General features: G+C 39.1%; 1 pseudogene; it reads right to left on the bottom strand.

The window, feature by feature from the left end:
• LOC116470540 (keratin, type II cytoskeletal 8-like) overlaps nt 1-18,068 on the bottom strand; it is an 82,940-nt pseudogene extending 64,872 nt beyond the window's left edge.
• Nucleotides 18,069-18,905: the final 837 nt, after the last annotated feature.

The following is an 18,905-nucleotide window of genomic DNA, read 5'->3' as shown; positions in this document are numbered from 1 at the left end:
AAAGTGTAGATTAAAATTTTTTAAAAAGTATTGGCAAATCAAATTTACTTACTTTAATCAATTTTAGTCAGTCAGCAATACACATTCAATAGTCTTTGATGCTAGGCATTCCAAAAACTTATAAAAAGCAGTAAACTCAACAAAAAAATAATCTGGGTCTTTTTTTATCTTTTAAAATACTTAAATTTATAGAGATAAATAGATACACACACAAACAATGGAAATATTATCTGGTGCTTACTAATAATATAGTCCATGAGATCTGTGCCAAACACTGTTAAAAGTGAAGATCTGCTTTTTTTTTCCCCTTCCATTCACTCATTTAAACAACTTTTATTGATTACCTCATGCAAATGAAAACAGGGTCATATGGCTTGCATTGTAATTCCATTTGTTCATTCAAACATTTATTGAGACCCAGACACTAGGGCAAATATGAAATATAGTAAGCTCAATATTATGTCTTAAGATTATTTTTCTATAGTGGTGGAGTGAGATATGTAAATATATCATAAGGACATATTTTAAGGTGGAATAGTAACTACAATGTATAAATAATACAATGAAGCTTAAGTACTTAGACAGGAGTTGTCAAGGCTAGCTGCATTTTAAGATCACCAGAAGCATTTTCCTTTAAATAAAATGCAAATGCCTCATCCATCCAGCCTCAATTCTGATTTAATTGGACTACAGTGGAAAACTAGGATGTTGTGTTTTTGTTTTTGTTTTTTTCTCAAAGCTTTCATTGAGTGTAATATGTGCCCAGGGTTGAAGCTTCCCCACTCCCACGCTAAATGGTTTGCTTAAAAATCTAATGAAGAGAGAGTTTAAAAATTGTGTCAAAATTGAGGACACTCTTGAGAAAATCTGTAGGTGAAAAGTGAGATCACTTAAGACACCTATCACTAAAATTGAATACAATATGTTACATGTATTCTAAAAATTCAGAAAAATACAGCAGAGCTTTAAATAAAATCCACTAAAACCAGGAACCCAAACTTAGGACTAAGTATACTATGCAAATATTTATCCTTGGGCCCTCAATCTCCAAATTCTTCCAATTACCCAATTATATTCAAACTAGTCAAAACCGCTAAGGCAGGTAGTGCCATGTTTTATATTTGGAATAAATGAGTGATGATGTAAAGATGTTACATTCAAGGAGCCTGCATTTCAAAACAAAACTGAAATTCCAAGTACCAACAAGAACAGTGAAGAATCTCATGGGATGATCAGATCTTCCTAGCCACTGAAATGTCAGAAGGCAGTAGTCTACATTGGCAGGGTATTCCATCAGGAATTACAATTCTGGAATTTGGGGTTCTTGCTCAGTTTTCCTTGGTAATAAACAAAAAGTAAATGAAATTTTAAAACCCAAGAGTGTCTTCATTTAAGAGTTTTCCAAGAAGTTCAACTTCCAGGTGTTTCTGAGCACAACATTTACCATGTCACACAACTATGATGAGAGTACAAATCAGACAAAAGGTGATCCTTTATTAAGCGAGGCAAAGGGAGGCTTAATAGAAATAAAAACTCAGGACCAAAAAGCAGTATATTGAAATTTTCAACCATGAAGTATCCAAAAAAGTACAAAGTTTATAGTCTTTTAAAAATATTTTTTCCATAACATCACACCTCCACGTAATGTTTTAAAGCATGCCTAGCAAGTTGGATTCAACACAATTAGAGAAAAAGAACCATATAAATGAGTAGGTAAGTTTCTTCAGAAGGGGATTTAGAACATAGCCACACATTCTCTCCACTTCACCACTCTTTTGGGGGCTTATTGTCTTACATTTAAAAACAGGGTTCTGTTTTTGTTTCTCTGACTATGTAAATACACCTTTGAAATATATCAATGTTATAGACCTAGAATTGTTATCAAATACTCATAATAGAATTTCTCAAATCTAAACTGTCTATGTACCTATAGGCTACTGACATGGCGTTTTCTTGATGTTTGAATTGTTACAACACAACACAGGATTATATAAACATGTATAGATAAAATTTATGGTGACATTTTTTACAGCTAACAGAAACGAGTGGTCAAAAGCAATCTTTTAACTATTAGCATTATTCATAGAGGAAATAAAGACACCTTTTTATTTCTTTGGGTTTTCTAAAATAGCAAGCTGGATGACTGAATAAGTAAGCTTCTTGTTGAGTATTGGCTCCCATGAGGTATTTGCTTTTTATTACTGATCTATTCCTATAAATCTTTCTCTGTTTTTTTTTTTCCATCACTCATACAACCCATACTTACTACTGAGACAAGATCACTACCAAAAGAGATATTGGGAGGCTGGAAGTCCATTTCCCAAGCAGTTATGATCACAGACGTCTCCACATTAACTCACAGCCCCTGCATAAGGAATTCTACTAGATTAGTAATCCCCACACTTTTTAGCACCAGGGACTGGTTTTGTGGAAGACAATTTTTCCATGGTTTAGGGGGAGTGCAGAGGGATGGTTTCGGGATGGATTCAAGCACAGTACATTTATTCTGCACTTTATTTCTACTATTATTACATTGTAATATATAATTAAATAATTATGCAAATAATGTAGAATCAGTGGGTGCCCTGAGCTTGTTTTTCTGCAACTAGACAGTTCCTTCTGGGGGTGATGGGAGACAGTGACAGATCATCAGGCATTAGATTCTCATAAGGAGTGTGCAACCTAGATGCTGCACATGTACAGTTCACAATAGGATTCATACTACTATGAAAGTCTAATGCTGCCACTGATCTGACAGGAGGCCAAGCTCAGGCAGTAATGCGAGTGATGGGAAGCCGCTTTAAATACAGATGAAGCTTTGATTGCTCACCTGACCCTCCCCCTCACTGTGCAGCCCAGTTCCTAACAGGCCACAGACTCATACTGGTCCATGGCCTGGGGGTTGAGACCCCTGTACTAGATGAACTGAGACATTGTTTATCATTTTTAGCAAAAGTGTTAATTCCTTGAAATACTCAGAATAATAGTAATGAGTAAGACACAGAGCAATCAGAAAGGCTTTTTTTTGTTAGGCTACATGGAAGCTATAGACAACATCTGACGGCAGCAAAAATGATAATCTTTTCCCCGGATATGGCAAGGACACTCAGCCTCACTTTAGTCTTTTAAAGTTCACCCTATACAAAGACATAGATTACCATCAGTGGTGGTATCTTCTGAAACAAAGGGCAGAAATTGATATTTCTCTTAGTGGGAGGTAATGTCAATATAATAACCCAACCCCTTCTCAAGATGGCAAAAATGTTTTTTCAAGCTGCTACTAGAATCTATTTTGCCTAATTTTCACAAATAAAAAACATGACGGTTTTGTTTCCCTGACAACACTCTTGAATGTGACTGGCCTTCATGCTTTGTCCTCTGGTCTGTGTCCAAGTAACAGTCCAACACCTTAAACTAATCTTTGCATCCAATGAGAAGTCCCGAGGAAGACCGGACAGATGTTCCTGTGATTATCACTGTCATATATTCTATTAAAGATTATACAGATAAGAAAAGTTATGACTTCTTAGAAGTTTTGGGTTTTCTGTGGCTTTAGTAATAGAAAATGTGTAATTCTTTAGGAAACAACAGATACAAGATATTTTGTATATACAGGGTTTTTTAAAGATTGTTTTTCATATTGGTCAAGAATATTGGCTTGGATAAATACATAGAATATGTATGTAAAAGTATGAGAAATGGACTAGAAACCAAGCGCATTAACCTCATGATAGATGTTGTCTCTGGGAAGAGAGCATAAATAATAGAATGGTGAAACGTGGTTATGGAGACTTTGGCTAAATCTGTAATGTTTGTCTCTTTAAAAAATGATAAGGTAAATATGACTGTTAAGTTTTAAATATTATGCACTATTATGGGTGTCTTTATGTTGTTATTTAATCTTTTCTGCATTTGAAGATCTCCAAAATTTAAGAAAACAAGACTATTGGCTAATCACATGCCATTGTGCTTTCTCTTCTGAAGAAAATGATTGCAATTACAACACCCTTCCTTGTTGTCCAATTAGTAGCTTGCATCAAAGAAATCTTCACTGGGCATTAATCAATTCAAAATCATGATTTTAATGGTACTAGTCACCCTGCTTTTAAAAACACATTAATATTCAAATTCATGTGTAAGTGCCCCATATATCTGATTAACTGGAAGTAAGAAAAGCCTTAATATATGCAGAACACCATTCACGTGCTCTAAAAGACAAATGAAGATGCTTGGATATATTATGAGTTATATGTGTCTGTCTTTTATGAAAATGAAGAAAAATTCCCTCAAGAACCCAGATATTTGGCCATTTTGACATTTTACAAGGTATAGAGCAAAGCACTCAACCAGGCAAGCATCGGTAAGAAATAAAAACGAGTGCATTTACTTACAAAAATAAATTCAAAATAACACTTATATTATGTACATGCATCACACATAGCAACTGTGTAAGTATGTAGAAGTTCTTTGACTACTGTTTATAAGAACTTTCAAAAAAAATCCTAAAATTATTGATGACTGTTTACTTTTGGCCCATGAATCATTTCCTGAATGTATTTTACAGTTGTGATTCAGCTCAGTTTTTAATTAATTTATTTTTTTGTTTCTTTTTTAACAAAATCACCGTTTCTCTTTTCAGACTATCCACAGGTTTGGCCTATCTCCTGAGGTAACACCAGGCACATCTGTTGATCTCCCCAAACACCAAGACGGCAACAATAATGGGCTTACAAAATAAAAGCTAGAGAGAGAGTCTTTTCAAAACACGACGGGAAAAATAACTCAAAATGAGATAACCAGCAGATGCTCCAGAATATGGAAGTCATCTGTAAGCGTTTAGTGGAATGGAGAATGCTGAAACAGTTCTCCATTTGCCAGATGCCTGAAATAGAGACAGATGAGCTATTTCTCTGAACTTCAACAACAGCGCCAGCTGAAAAAGCAGACCCTTTCTGCCAAGGGTCACTTGTTGGAGCTGTTGACTGTAAATCAGAGTTCTCCTTTTGGACTTATGGTACCCAGAAAATGCAACCAAAATGTTCATATGTGCACCTTACCTTGGGCACAAAGACCATCATCCTTAGTTGCCGAAGGTCTGTGGGGGTGGGCGCAAATTGTTTAGATGTTTTGAACCAAGGTAACTTTTTATAAAAAACACATGTTGTACACAGCATTTCTTACCTTTCCCATGAGCAAGAAAGGTTCCCAAATAAAATAACCCACATTTCAACTTCATTGGCAAATAGTGGTAAGATCTTTAGGTCTGAAAATCTTTATGAAAAGGCCCTTTATGTCTTTTCTTCCTCGCTAAAATAATTGCTGCTATATTACAGTGTCTAACCTGCATTAGTGGAAAAAAATGCCTTTGTGTGAAATGTACTATCTGGAATCCTTTTTCTCATATTGTTTAGATCAGGAGTCTGTTTTTTTGCACTCTCTCCCAGGGTGTCTGAAACATTTAAAAATAACAGTGGGTAGTCAGAACTGCTCATGCTGGCAGTGGGTGCCTTACGGTTTGCCATCACATAAATGTCAACTTTGCTTTCTTTTATAGAGCTAAGCAGAGATAAATCTCAGTAGCAAAGAAAGAGGTCTTTAGATTTTGTAGTTTCCTTCATTTCTGTGTGTGGCCTAACAATCAGCCCAGAGCATCTCTGCACCTCTTCATCCTGTTTAACTCTATCACCCATTTCTTTCAACTTTTCCAAATCTGCCAGGAGGCTGGGAGGAATCTTTAGTGGTGTTAGAATATAGTGGGGTATAGTGGGATATAGACCAATGGGTCTCACAGTGCAGTCCAAGACCAGCAGCAGCAACAGCATCGCCTGGGAACTTGTTAGAAACACAGATTCTTTAGACCTCACCTTCTGAATCAGATACTATGAGATGGAGATTTATTAATCTGTTTTAATAAGCTTTTCAGACCATTCAGACCCACACTAAAGTTTGGGAAACTCTAGTCTTGACCACAATGCCAAAATTTCCCATAGGAACTCCATAAATATTACCCTTAGATTTCTCCACCTGGTGTTTCCCAATTGTGAAAGCCCAAATATTTTTAGATGCCCATTTAGTATCTATACTACAGTGACCCCAAGATACAAAAAGGACACCATCTAAATTAAACCTGGTGTCAGCTTTTTGAATGTGTAGTGGTGAATTAATTTGCATTAAGAATTTGTCTTGGATCAGCAAAACAGATTGGCTAAGCTATAGCCCCAGTGCCTTCTAAAAGTCACACCCCTTTTATTTTCCTACCAACAAAAGAGAGATTTAAGAGCCTTGCAGAACAACACTGCCAGCTGTGCGTAAGACAAGCACTTGGGTTGGTTGATGAATGGATTACACCTATCAGTGCAGGTGTCCTTATTTGTGGATAAAAACAACTGATTCATTCTCTCTCTTAATTAGCTTTGAATGTACTACTGCACTGTACTCACTGAGTGAGGCTTTGCTGAATATTTTAGGTTAAATTCCAAAAGTAAGAACCGTGGAAATATGAAATTGAGGAACTGCAAAGAAAATATCGGCCAGGTGCAGGTCATGTGCCTGTAATCCCAACACTTTGAGAGGCCAAGGCAGGAGGATAGCTTGGGCCCAGGAGTTTGAGACCAGCCTAGGCAACATAGGGAGACTCTGTCTCTACAAAACATTAAAAAAAATTAGCCGAGTGTGGTGGTGTACACATGCTGTCCCAGCTTTTTGGGAGGCTGAGGCAGGAGGATCACTTGATGCCAGGAGCTTGAGTGAGCCTTGATTGAGCCATTGCATGTCAGTCTGGGTGACAGAGGAAGACCCTGTCTCTGATAAGAAAGGAAGAAAGGAAGGAAGGAAGGAAGGAAGAAAGAGACAGAGAGAGGAAGGAAGGAAGGAAGGAAGGAAGGAAGGAAGGAAGGAAGGAAGGAAGGAAGGCAGGCAGGCAGGCAGGCGAAAGAAATATCAACAGACATTTTTTAAATTGATGAAGTTGTTTATGAATCACCTGTGAAAAAAATATCTTGAACTTGAGTTAAGAAAATAGATGACTCTATCCACTCTTTAATTGTAGTTTCCAAAGGTATTCTTGTGAAGAGCCTTTGAGCAAATTCCCTCAAAGTCACTTAAATGTAATCTTCAGGACCTCTCCACACCCCCAATTAGAAATTGCATGCTTTTCTTTCTTCCACCACCCAGCTTCAAGTCCAAGAAAGGGCCTTCTCTCTCCTCATTTGTTATGTCCTTAACCCAGGTCGGAGAAAGCTTGCTTTATAGGGGAGACGCCAGAGGACATGCCTGGAGCTAAGAAGTGCTCAATTGTCAAATAAACCAGGATTTTGTTTGCTTTTAAAATGGGAACAAGATAATCCTTTCTTCAAGACTTCACCCATGAAGTATTGTGGGAAATGTATTTTAAAATCAAAATGTCATTTTTCTAGCATTTTTGTTTTTTGTTTTTTTAAGGGTTAAGAAGACATTGGTTTTGACTGGGTTGCTGAATTCTGAGTTCTGAACCCAAAAATGAGTTCAGCTAGTCTCATGGCTAAGTGCCACAGATAGAGCTGTCTCCTTCAGGACCTAGTGGAACGTGAGGGCCCCAAGCACCCAGAAGCTTTTTTTTAGCAGGAGTCAGCCAAGCAAACAAAAGAATTTCCAGCCTTCCACAACGATTGGATTATATTTACTGTACCAACACTGAAAATATGTTCTTAATTATTAAGCATATACTTCAATGCCTACTGTGTGCAGATATCCTGAGTGCTATGAAAAAGTATGGAAGAGATAAAAAACAAAAGACAAAAACAAGCTCATCCCAGGAATAATCTGCAACTCAGCTGAGAAGAGCAAACCTATGGTAACGAAATGGCACAAGGGTGCTACGAAGGAGTCCCACCTTAAATCAGGGTGTTAAGCTCCATTACTTTGCACTGAAGCTCCTCTCTCCAAACTCAATGCTCTGAAAATGCAAAAAAGGCAATCATGTTAAGTATGCTGCTGAGAATGTGCTATCTGTAGGTCTGGGAGACATTAATAAAACATGGACAAATGTATCAGGCATTAAAAAACTAGAGACTATGTCATTTAAATTATTTTTGACAAAATATTCATGTTATACTCTCAGCTCAGAAATGCAGGCTTTGTTGCAAACATAGGGGCATTTCATCCAGTGATTAATCTCAATAGTTATAGCAAGAGGAAGAATTCACGAAGAGCAATCCACACTCTTCTCTCCTACTCTAGAGGTAAATCAGGTATTCAGAGAAATTCTGCCTCTAAATAAAAAGTGAAGGAATTTAGCTTTCTAGTTCTGTGGCTGTTTAAGATGCTATCTTTTCACGTCTTTAAATAAAAAATTTAGAGTATTTTCATGTACATGTAATGCAAACGCATGCATGCACACACACATACACACATATAGCATTTGGTTGCATTTTAGCAACTAACATTCCTTTTGTGAAATAAATGGTCCTCAGTGTGACATTACGTCCTCTAACAATACACTATGGCATTTCTAGAGCACAACATTATGTTCTGAACTTAGAGCTATGTGAACAAATTCACACCCAAAGCAAACCCAGCAAAGTGTCTGGCTTGCTTCCAGTTTCACTTTCCATGTTGTTTTGCAGAAATGAAGAGCAATTTTGCAGTTGAAAATGAAAATGTCTTTTCCCAACTGTGATCAACCCTTTGACCTGGCAGAAAATGGCTTGACACCTGTGCCTTTCAGGCCCTGGAGGCTTCTACCCTAAAACAATTTCTGCTCAAGAAGACAGTTTCTGTTTTGTTTTTTTTTTTTGAGACGGAGTCTCACTCTGTCACCCAGGCTGGAGCGGTGGCCGACTCGGTTCACTGCAACTTTGCCTCTGCCTCAGCCTCTCCGAGTAGCTGGGACTACAGGAACCCGCCACCACGCCCGGCTAATTTTTTGTATTTTTAGTAGAGACGGGGTTTCACCGTGGTCTCGATCTCCTGACCTCGTGATCCGCCCGCCTCGGCCTCCCAAAGTGCTGGGATTACAAGCGTGAGCCACCGCGCTCGGCCAGTTTCTGGAAGTTTTAAAGCATCTCAAGTGCTGGTCTACACTTACCTACCTGCTTGGTCTTGTCCTACTTTCCTGTATGTGTAACTCTTGCTAGAGTACAGTAAGTTCTCTTTTTTCCCAAAGTCTCTCAAAAGGGAAATGTATTATTAGAAGATGTGACTTAGGGGCATATTTAAGAATTAAGCTAAATCGGATCTTTAAGTTAAAGTGCCTACAGGGCCAAATATAGTATAAAGTGTGCCCCATAAAGTATGAAATGAAGGGAGTTAAACTTCAGAGCAGGAGTTCCGATTGGTGTCAAACTTGTTCTATTACATATTTTTTTGACACAAAATAGAGCGTTCTGTAGGAAAAAGCTATTCTTGGATTGAAGTAAAATTATTCAGTTTTACAAATTATACACTTTGACAAATTTTTTATGAGAGATTTATGGAGCAAAATGGTGGCGATGTAAAACTATGGAACTAAACTTTGAAGAATTGTGTACCAAACAGTTTTAGGTTGGTATCATATATAAGCAACCACATACAGAGAAAAATAAACAACAGGTAAAATTTACTCGATGATTTTTTTTCTTTTAACTTGTGGAAATGGAGAAATGAATGGATTAAGAGTTTTATGACAAGTGTTTAAATTAGTAAGTAAAAATTAATTATTTAATCTCTGGTGTTATAAAAAAATCAACATCATTTCAGTTTTAGCATTTATATATGGAATTAAATATATATTTTAAACTGAATTCTGTTTGACAGAATTGAAATTTGAAATCTTCCAAAAACTTTAAAATTTTAAATTACTCAAAATGAGATGCTATATTTTAAAGACTCAATAAAATCACCTACTTTGCAAAACAAAAGTTCAATGGACTTATTTTCCAAAATTTTAAGAGAACAATACTAACCAACGTCTCTCTCATCTTCTCCCTTTTTTTAAATTTCTCTCTCCACTTGTTCACCCCCTCTTAGTGCTTAAACGTTTTTCTATAAGCAGAAGAGAGTGAGTTTTCATTTCTATTTTCATATCCCTCTTTGGTATTCTCAATTATCTTAAGGAATCTCTTAAAAATTTCAGAGCAAAGACAATTTATACTCTCTCCCCACTTTCTAAGATACATTATTATCATTCAGTGCCATTGGAAATGAAGAGATAAATGGTGGTATTAGAAACCCAAACAAATTATACATTCTTTGTGTGCTCCTCCTTTGAAAAAAAAAAAAGTGTAACTCAATGAAACAAATTAAGGAATTAAGTTTAAGCTATTTCAAAATGTGCTGAAAATTACAATTGAGTCTATTGTCTTTTTGAGAGAACTCACCTGGACCTTTTGACTCTCACCTTTATTACCATATGCACCATTTCTGGGCAATACATGCAATGTACAGAACTTGGAAAACCCTTACCCTGTAGAACAAAGCAAATGCTTAATGGGAAATAATGACTATGAATTTTCTTCCTTTTCATATTATGGAAAGCTCAGCCATAATAGGTCCCATTGCAGTAAGACTAACCACAAGTATAATATGGAAAGAAAATTTGTGTCAATCATCTTTATGCTTGTTTTTCCTAAAATATCAGAAAAACCTAGAAATCTGAAGCTGGAAGGGATCCTAAAGATCATCTAATTGAAATGCATTCTTTAAAGAATTATGGGAATAAGGTCTGTACGAATTACCTGACATTGAAGATCACACAGCTAAGCTATGAGACATAGAAATCTCCTAGCTTCCTAACTGTTTCATGTTGCAGAAGCAGTATAGGATTCTTGCCAGCATATAGCTAAGGGCACAGTCTAGTTGCACCGTGTCAATGGGAAGCTGGTGCTTTCAGATATTGCAAGTATCCTTCATGACTATCCCAACTTTCTCCAGTTGAAGAAATTGCAAAGAAGAAGGAACAAAAATCTATTTCTGTGGTTAACATTTTTACTTTCTAATTCAAACATGGTTTTCTCCTCTAGCTAAAAAATCATATGTAAATTTTTTTTTACCTATTTGTTGTTGATTTTAAAATAATGGTAGATACCACTTTGCTTCTCACAGTATTGAAACTTCATACACAAGCCTTCAAGCAAGCCCAGTGCTAAATTACCAATGGCTAGATATGTTGGTCCATAAAGCCAAACAGCTGCAAAGAAGGATGTTTGATGGACTAAACCTAAAGAAGGGAGCATTCTTCATTTCTTTCAGCTATGCAACACTAATGAGAATGTTCACCCTAAAATTAAAGAGTAATATAATAACAATGTGTACCTACAATGTGGTCAATTTCTATGTTGAGCAGAAGATGCAGAGATGAGTAAGAGACAGACTCTCAACTCAGAGTTTATAGTTGAGCAGGTAAGATACAATAGTACGCACACAACTGATTACAATTCAAAATAGCTCAGTTCCATAAAAGTTGTACAAAACTCTAACGGGACTCAAAGAATATAGCTTTCTAGAAAACATGAAAAACATCCTGTAATAAGTGAATTTGAGATGAAACTTGTAGACTTCCATAGGCCTGGAATAGCAGGAAAAACAAAAATTGTTTAGGGCTGAGGTGGCTTGGAAGCCACCTCAGACCTCTCACCTGTTCTTTCTCATTTCCCTACCTCTGTGTCTGTGCATGAGTTTATTCTTCTGAAATATCTACCCCCATCTCTTTGCCCCCACATCTCCCTCATTGCTTGTTTGTGGAACAGATAAATATTATGAGCTGGACAGCTCCAGACATGCAAATAACTACTTGCAAAAAATTGAACCCGTGTTTCTGCTTTTAGTGGACTTCACCAATGGAGTCTGACAAAGTGCCACACACATAATAGTTGATCAATATTCATTCATTCAATAAATACTTATTGAGCACTTACTAAACATGAGGCACTGTGTTAGCAGGTTGAAGATATAAATAAGCTTAATGTAATCTTTACTTCTATGGAGTTTACAGAAATTTAAATAAGCAATTGCAGCAATGTGATGAGTCTTATGATGGTAGAAGCACAAGATGCTGCTGTAGTGCAAGGCAACGACACCTGCCCAGGTTAGGAGGGCCAAGGAAGCATCTCAAGAAAAACAAGTTGATTCTTCAACAATGGTTATAAGTTAGCAGGTGCCATCGTACACTGGAAACATGAAACTGCTACCACACTGGGAAGCCTGTGGCCTTACAGGAAGGCACATCTGAAGGTAGCAATAATTGGGAGCAGCCAGCAAAATGACTGTTGCCAAACATTTCCAAGTGAAAAGCTAACCCTTTCCGGCGAATTATGAGGCCACTGACCAAAGGTCAAAAGAAGGGGAAAGGGAGCTGAGGCTTTCCTAGAGTCAGTGAAAGGTAGGACTGCCATTGAGGTTAACAGCAAGGAATGTATCAGATAAAGGGAATGGAGCCTAAGATAAAGGATGGGGTATTGCAGCCTTTTGAAGCTTCCCCATCAATAATTACGACTGGAGGTCAATCCGTCAGAAGTTCAAACAGCTAAAGCTTCAAATGCAGAGGATTTGTTCTCATGCAAATGTCTCTTAAAATGCAAACTAAGGAGAAAAAAGATAAGAGAATGTGGCATGAAAGAGAGGAGACTGTCTTATTCAGCAGCAATTTCTTTAAATTAAAAAAAACAACTTGCAAATGGATGGGGAAAACATCTCTTTACAACAGCAGGTGGCTAAGTATGTTCCATGTAGATGGCATTCTGCTACAACTCTCTAAATTCCATCTTTTGAAACATTATTCTAAATTCTTTCTTTTAAAACATTGATTTGCCAAATAGAAGAAGGCTTAAGAACATTTCACTCTATAATTTCAACAGAGCAGGCATTTGGGGTCCACCAATGCAAAAGAAATATTCTTTAAATAACAGATTGACTGTGCTGTGACCACACTGGATGAGGTCTCCTGCTTAGGGGTTTTGACAAAAAAGAGTAGATTTAAAGATAGTGTATTTGACTCCAAAAATGGTGCTGCAAGACTGAATATTACTTCACTGTGGGCTGTAGGAAATGTATTTTGCCTGTTCTGTTTAATTCTGGGGTTAAAAGCAGTAGTCAAATCATGACAGCAAGGAGCTGCTCTGTTATATTACAGCTCACTTATTTCCCTCCAAATATTAAACAATGCCAAAAAAACTTTTAGTTATTTGGGATAGGATCCATTTTCATTTTACTCTTGTCCTTTTTTGGTTATGAGATGACAGTTTAATATTCCAGGCTCCAAAGCAGAGTTTCGCAAATGGATTTTTTAAAAAAATAAAGTTCAATGCTGTAGGGAAGAAAAAAGGTGTGCAATTAATTTTCCATAAGAAATTGTATAACTGGTATTATACAAAGATGACTGACTATGTTTATCATCCATTTATCTCATACAATTCTTTGAATTTTCTAGGATAACATAGCATATTCATAATTTTACTAACGTTGATTCATCCTTGGTTTTATTATATAAAAATTGACTCATTTTGTTCTACTTGAGGTTTTTTCAGTTGGTGGTTTATCATCTGGATTCGGTGTAGGATAATATAGGGATTACAAACACAAATTTGAGAATTAAATTCAAATTTGAATCTTCACTGAACTCTACCCTTAGAAATGGTGAAGGTGCTAAATTTTGTAAGTATAATGCACCTCAATTTTAGTAAAAAAATCTAAGAAGAAAATAAATAAATAAAGCAAATTAATACTCCATAATATAGTTTGAGTCTCACTCATGACTCATAAATTGTGTCACCTTGGGAATGTTATATAACCTCTCTTAGCATTAGTCATCTTTAAAAATGATAATATTAATAATTCCAAATTCCCTGTGCTGTTCACAGGATTAAATAACATAAACCATATGAAGGAGCTGATACATAATAAGCTTTCAGTAAATTAAAATTTTGTAAAATTTCAGTAAATTAAAATTGTCATTAAATGAATGGACTCTTCTGAAGATTTGAAAAGCCTTCCTTGGCCAGGGTCACCATTTTGTTCACACAGAATACAATATTTTTCTAAGTATTTCTGTATTTTATTATTTCATTTCAAAAAAATGCCACTTTAAATATGTATGTAACATGAGAGCTAGCTCAAAAAAATGAAATAAAGCCATTTACTCAAATGAGTATACCTAACCTGATTCAGAGCTAAAAGTTGACCACAAAGACAATCTCAGAAACTCTTTCACCACAAGAGAAATCAAACAAAGAAAGACTCATGTGCCCAGTTGCCTTGTTTACTACCAAACATAGTAGGAAAAACAGTCTGTTTTGGCTTACTAGCTTCAAGGCTTTCTTTTAAATCCAAGTTTATAAAATGAATATAACAGAGAAAAAGTGCAGTTCTGAAAATGCCAGGTGCTGTGAAGAAATGCTACCAAAATCATAATTGTCAGGCCTCTGAGCCCAAGCTAAGCCATCATATCCCCTGTGACCTGCACATATACATCCAGACGGCCTGAAGCAACTGAAGAACCACAAAAGAAGTGAAAATAGCTAGTTCCTGTCCTAACTGATGACATTCCACTACTGTGATTTGTTCCTGCCCCACCCTAACTGATCAACCTTGTGACATTCTTTCTTCTGGACAATGAATCTCACCCCCGACCCTGCCCACAAAAGAACAACCCCTTTAACTGTAATTTTCCACTACCTACCCAAATCCTATAAAACTACCCCACCCCATCTCCCTTTGCTGACTCTCTTTTCGGACTCAGTCCACCTGCACCCAGGTGATTAAAAAGCTTTATTGCTCACACAAAGCCTGTTTGGTGGTCTCTTCACATGGACGCGCATGACAATTGGTGCCAAAGACCTGGGATGGGGGACTCCTTTCGGAAGACCATTCCCCTGTCCTCACCCTCACTCCATGAGGAGATCCACCTATGACCCCGGGTCCTCAGACCAGCCCAAGGGACATCTCACCAATTTCAAATTGGATAAGCGATTCCTTCACTCTCTTCTCCAGCCTCTCTCACTACACTTCAATCTCCCTGTCCTTCCAATTCCAGTTCTTTTTCCTCTCTAGTAGAGACAAAGGAGACGCATTTTATCCGTGGACCCAAAACTCTGCTGCCGGTCACACACTCGAGAAGACAGTCTTCCCTTGGTGTCTGATCATTGCGGGGATGCCTGCCCTGATCATTCACCCACCATTCATCCACTGGTGTCTGATGACCACGGGGACGCCTGCCTTGGTCATTCACCCACATTCCCTTGGTGGCAAGTCAATTGTGGGGATGCCTGCTTTGGCTGCTCACCACCCCCTTCTCCGTGTCTCTACCTTTCTCTTTAAACTTACCTCCTTCACTATGTGCAAGCTTCCAACTTCCATTCCCCCTTCTTCTCCCTTAGCTTGTGTTCTCAAGAACTTAAAACCTCTTCAAGTCACACCTGACCTAAACAACTTATTTTCTTCTGCAATGCCGCTTGGCCCCAATACAAACTTGACCATGGTTCTAAATGGCCAGAAAACGGCACTTTTGATTTCTCCATCTTACAGGACCTGGATGATTTTTGTTGAAAAATGGGCAAATGGTCTGAGGTGCCTGACATCCAGGCATTCTTTTACACATAGGTCCCTCCCTAGTCTCTGCTCCCAATGCAACTTGTCCCAAATCTTTCTTCTTTCTCTCCTGGCTGTTCCTTCAGTCTCCACCCCAAGCTCTGAGTCCTTTGAATCCTCCTTTTCTACAGACCCATCTGACCTCTCCCCTCCTCCCCAGGCTGCTCCTCGCCAGGCCAAGCCAGGTCCCAATTCTTCCTCAGCCTCTGCTCCTCCACCCTATAACCCTTCTATCACCTCCCCTCACACCTGGTATGGCTTACAGTTTTGTTCCGTGATTAGCTCTCCCTCACCTGCCCAACAATTTCCTCTTAGAGAGGTGGCTGGAGCTGAAGGCATATTCAAGGTTAATGCTCCTTTTTCTTTTTTTCTTTTTTTTTTTTTTTTTGAGATGGAGTCTCGCTCTGTCGCCCAGGCTGTAGTGCAGTGGCGCAATCTTGGCTAACTGCAAGCTCCGCCTCCCAGGTTCATGCCACTCTCCTGCCTCAGCCTCCCAAGTAGCTGGGACTACAGGCACCAGCCACCATGCCTGGCTAATTTTTTTTTTTTTTTTTTTTTGTATTTTTAGTAAAGGCGGGGTTCACCATGTTATCCAGGATGGTCTTGATCTCCTGACTTTGTGATCTGCCTACCTTGGCCTCCCAAAGTGCTGGCATTACAGGCATGAGCCACCACGCCTGGCCAATGCTCCCCTTTTTCTTTATCCAATCTCTCCCAGATCAGTTAGCGTTTAGGCTCTTTTTCATCAAACATAAAAACCCAGCCCAGTTCATGGCCCATTTGGCAAAAACCCTTAGATGCTTTACCACCCTAGACCCAGAGGGGCCAGAAAGCCATCTTATTCTCAATATGCATTTTATTACCCAATCCGCTCCTGACATTAGAAAAAGCTCCAAAAATTAGATTACGGCCCTCAAACCCCACAACAGTACTTAATTAACCTCGCCTTCAAGGTGTACAATAATAGAGAAGAGGCAGCCAAGCGGCAACGTATTTTTGAGTTGCAATTACTTGCCTCTACTGTAAGAGAAACCCCAGCCACATCTCCAGCACACAAGAATTTCAAAATGCCTAAACCGCAGCAGCCAGGCATTCCTCTAGGACCTCCTCCCCCAGGTTCTTGCTTTAAGTGCCAGATATCTAGCCCTGGGCCAAGGAATGCCTGCAGCCCAGGATTCTTCCATCTGTGCTGGACCCCACTGGAAATCGAACTGTCCAACTCACCCAGCAGACACTCCCAGAGCCCCCAGAACTCTGGCCCAAGGCTCTCTGACTGACTCCTTCCCAGATCTTCTCGGCTTAGCGGCTGAAGACTGACACTGCCCAATCCCCTTGGAAGCCTATTGGACCATCACAGATGCTTTGGGTAACTCTTATAGTGGAGGATAAGTCCATTCCCTTCTTAATTAATATGGAGGCTACCCACTCCACATTACCTTCTTTTCAAGGGCCTGTTTCCCTTGCCTCCGTAACTGTTGTGGGTATTTTTTTTTTTTTTTTTTTTTTTTTTGGAGACGGAGTCTTGCTCTGTCACCCAGGCTGGAGTGCGGTGGCGCAATCTCGGCTCACTGCAAGCTCCGCCTCCTGGGTTCACGCCATTCTCCTGCCTCAGCCTCTCCGAGTAGCTGGGACTACAGGCGCCCGCCACCACGCCCGGCTAATTTTTTGTATTTTTAGTAGAGACGGGGTTTCACCGTGGTCTCGATCTCCTGACCTCGTGATCCGCCCGCCTCGGCCTCCCAAAGTGCTGGGATTACAAGCGTGAGCCACCACGCCCGGCCTGTTGTGGGTATTGATGGCCAGGCTTCTAAACCTCTTAAAACTCCCCAACTCTGGTGCCAACTTGGACAACATTCTTTTATGCACTCCTTTTTAGTTATCCCCACCTGCCCAGCTCCCTTATTAGGTTGAGGCATTTTAACTAAATTATCTGCTTTCCTGACTATTCCTGGGCTATAGCCACAACTCATTGCCACCGTTTTCCCCAGTTCAAAGCCTCCTTCTCATCTTCCTCTTGTATCCCCCAACTTTAACCCACAAGTATGAGACACCTCTACTCCCTCCCAGCAACCAATCACACACCCATTACTATCCCATTAAAACCTAATCACCCTTACCCCACTCAACGCTAATACCCCATCCCACAGCACACTCTAATAGGGTTAAAGCCTGTTATCACCCACCTGTTACAACATGGCCTTTTAAAGCCTACAAACTCTCCTTAGAACTCTCCTATCCTACCTGTCCAAAAACCGGACAAGTCTTACAGGTTGGTCCAGGATCTTTGCCTTATCAACCAAATTGTCCTGCCTATCCACCCTGTGGTGCCAAACCCATATACTCTACTATCCTCAATACCTCCCTCCACAACCCATTACTCTGTTCTGGATCTCAAAGATGTTTTCTCTGCTATTCCTTTACACCTTTCATCCCCGCCTCTCTTCGCTTTCACTTAGACTGATCCTGACACCCATCAGTCTCAGCAACTTACCTGGACTGTACTGCCACAAGGCTTCACAGAGAGCCCCCATTATTTCAGTCAAGCCCTTTCTCATGATTTACTTTCTTTTCATCCATCTGCTTCTCATCGTAATATTTTAATGACCTTCCATCTTATAGCCCCTCCTACAAATCTTCCCAACAGGACACCCTCCTGCTCCTCCAACATCTATTCTCAAAAGGATATCACATATCCCCCTCCAAAGCCCAAATTTCTTCCTCATCCATTACCTATCTAAGTATACTTCTTCACAAGAACACACGTGCTCTCCCTGCTGATCGTGTCCGGCTAATCTCCCAAACCCCAACCCCTTCTACAAAGCAACAACTCCTTTCCTTCCTAGGCATGGTTAGGTACTTTTGCCTTTGAAAACTTGGTTTTGCCATCCTGACTAAACCATTATATAAACTCACAAAAGGAAACCTAGCTGACCCCATAGATCCTAGATCCTTTCCCCACTCCTCTTTCCATTCCTTAAAAACAGCCCTAGAAGCTGCTCCCACACTAGCGCTCTGTAACTCATCCCAACCCTTTTCATTACACACAGCCAAAGTACAGGGCTGTGTGGTCGGAATTTTCACAAAGGAGTCGGGACTGTGCCCTCTCCAAACAACTTGACTTTACTGTTTTAGGCTCGCCCTCACATCTGTGTGCAGCAGCTGCTGCCACTTTAATACATTTAAAGGCCCCCAAAATCACAAGCTATGCTCCACTTACTCTCTACAGGTCTCGTAACATTAAAAATCTATTTTCCTCCTCATACTTGACGCATATACTTTCTGCCCCCTGGCTCCTTCAACTGTAATCACTATTTGTTAAATCTCCCACAATTACCATTGTTCCTGGCCCAGACTTCAATCCAGCCTCT

The sequence above is a fragment of the Hylobates moloch genome, unplaced genomic scaffold (assembly GCF_009828535.3).
Source record: "Hylobates moloch isolate HMO894 unplaced genomic scaffold, HMol_V3 SCAFFOLD_6, whole genome shotgun sequence".
Taxonomy (NCBI): domain Eukaryota; kingdom Metazoa; phylum Chordata; class Mammalia; order Primates; family Hylobatidae; genus Hylobates; species Hylobates moloch.
Note: the sequence above shows the minus strand (reverse complement) of the source record. Positions and strands in the feature narration are given on the sequence as shown.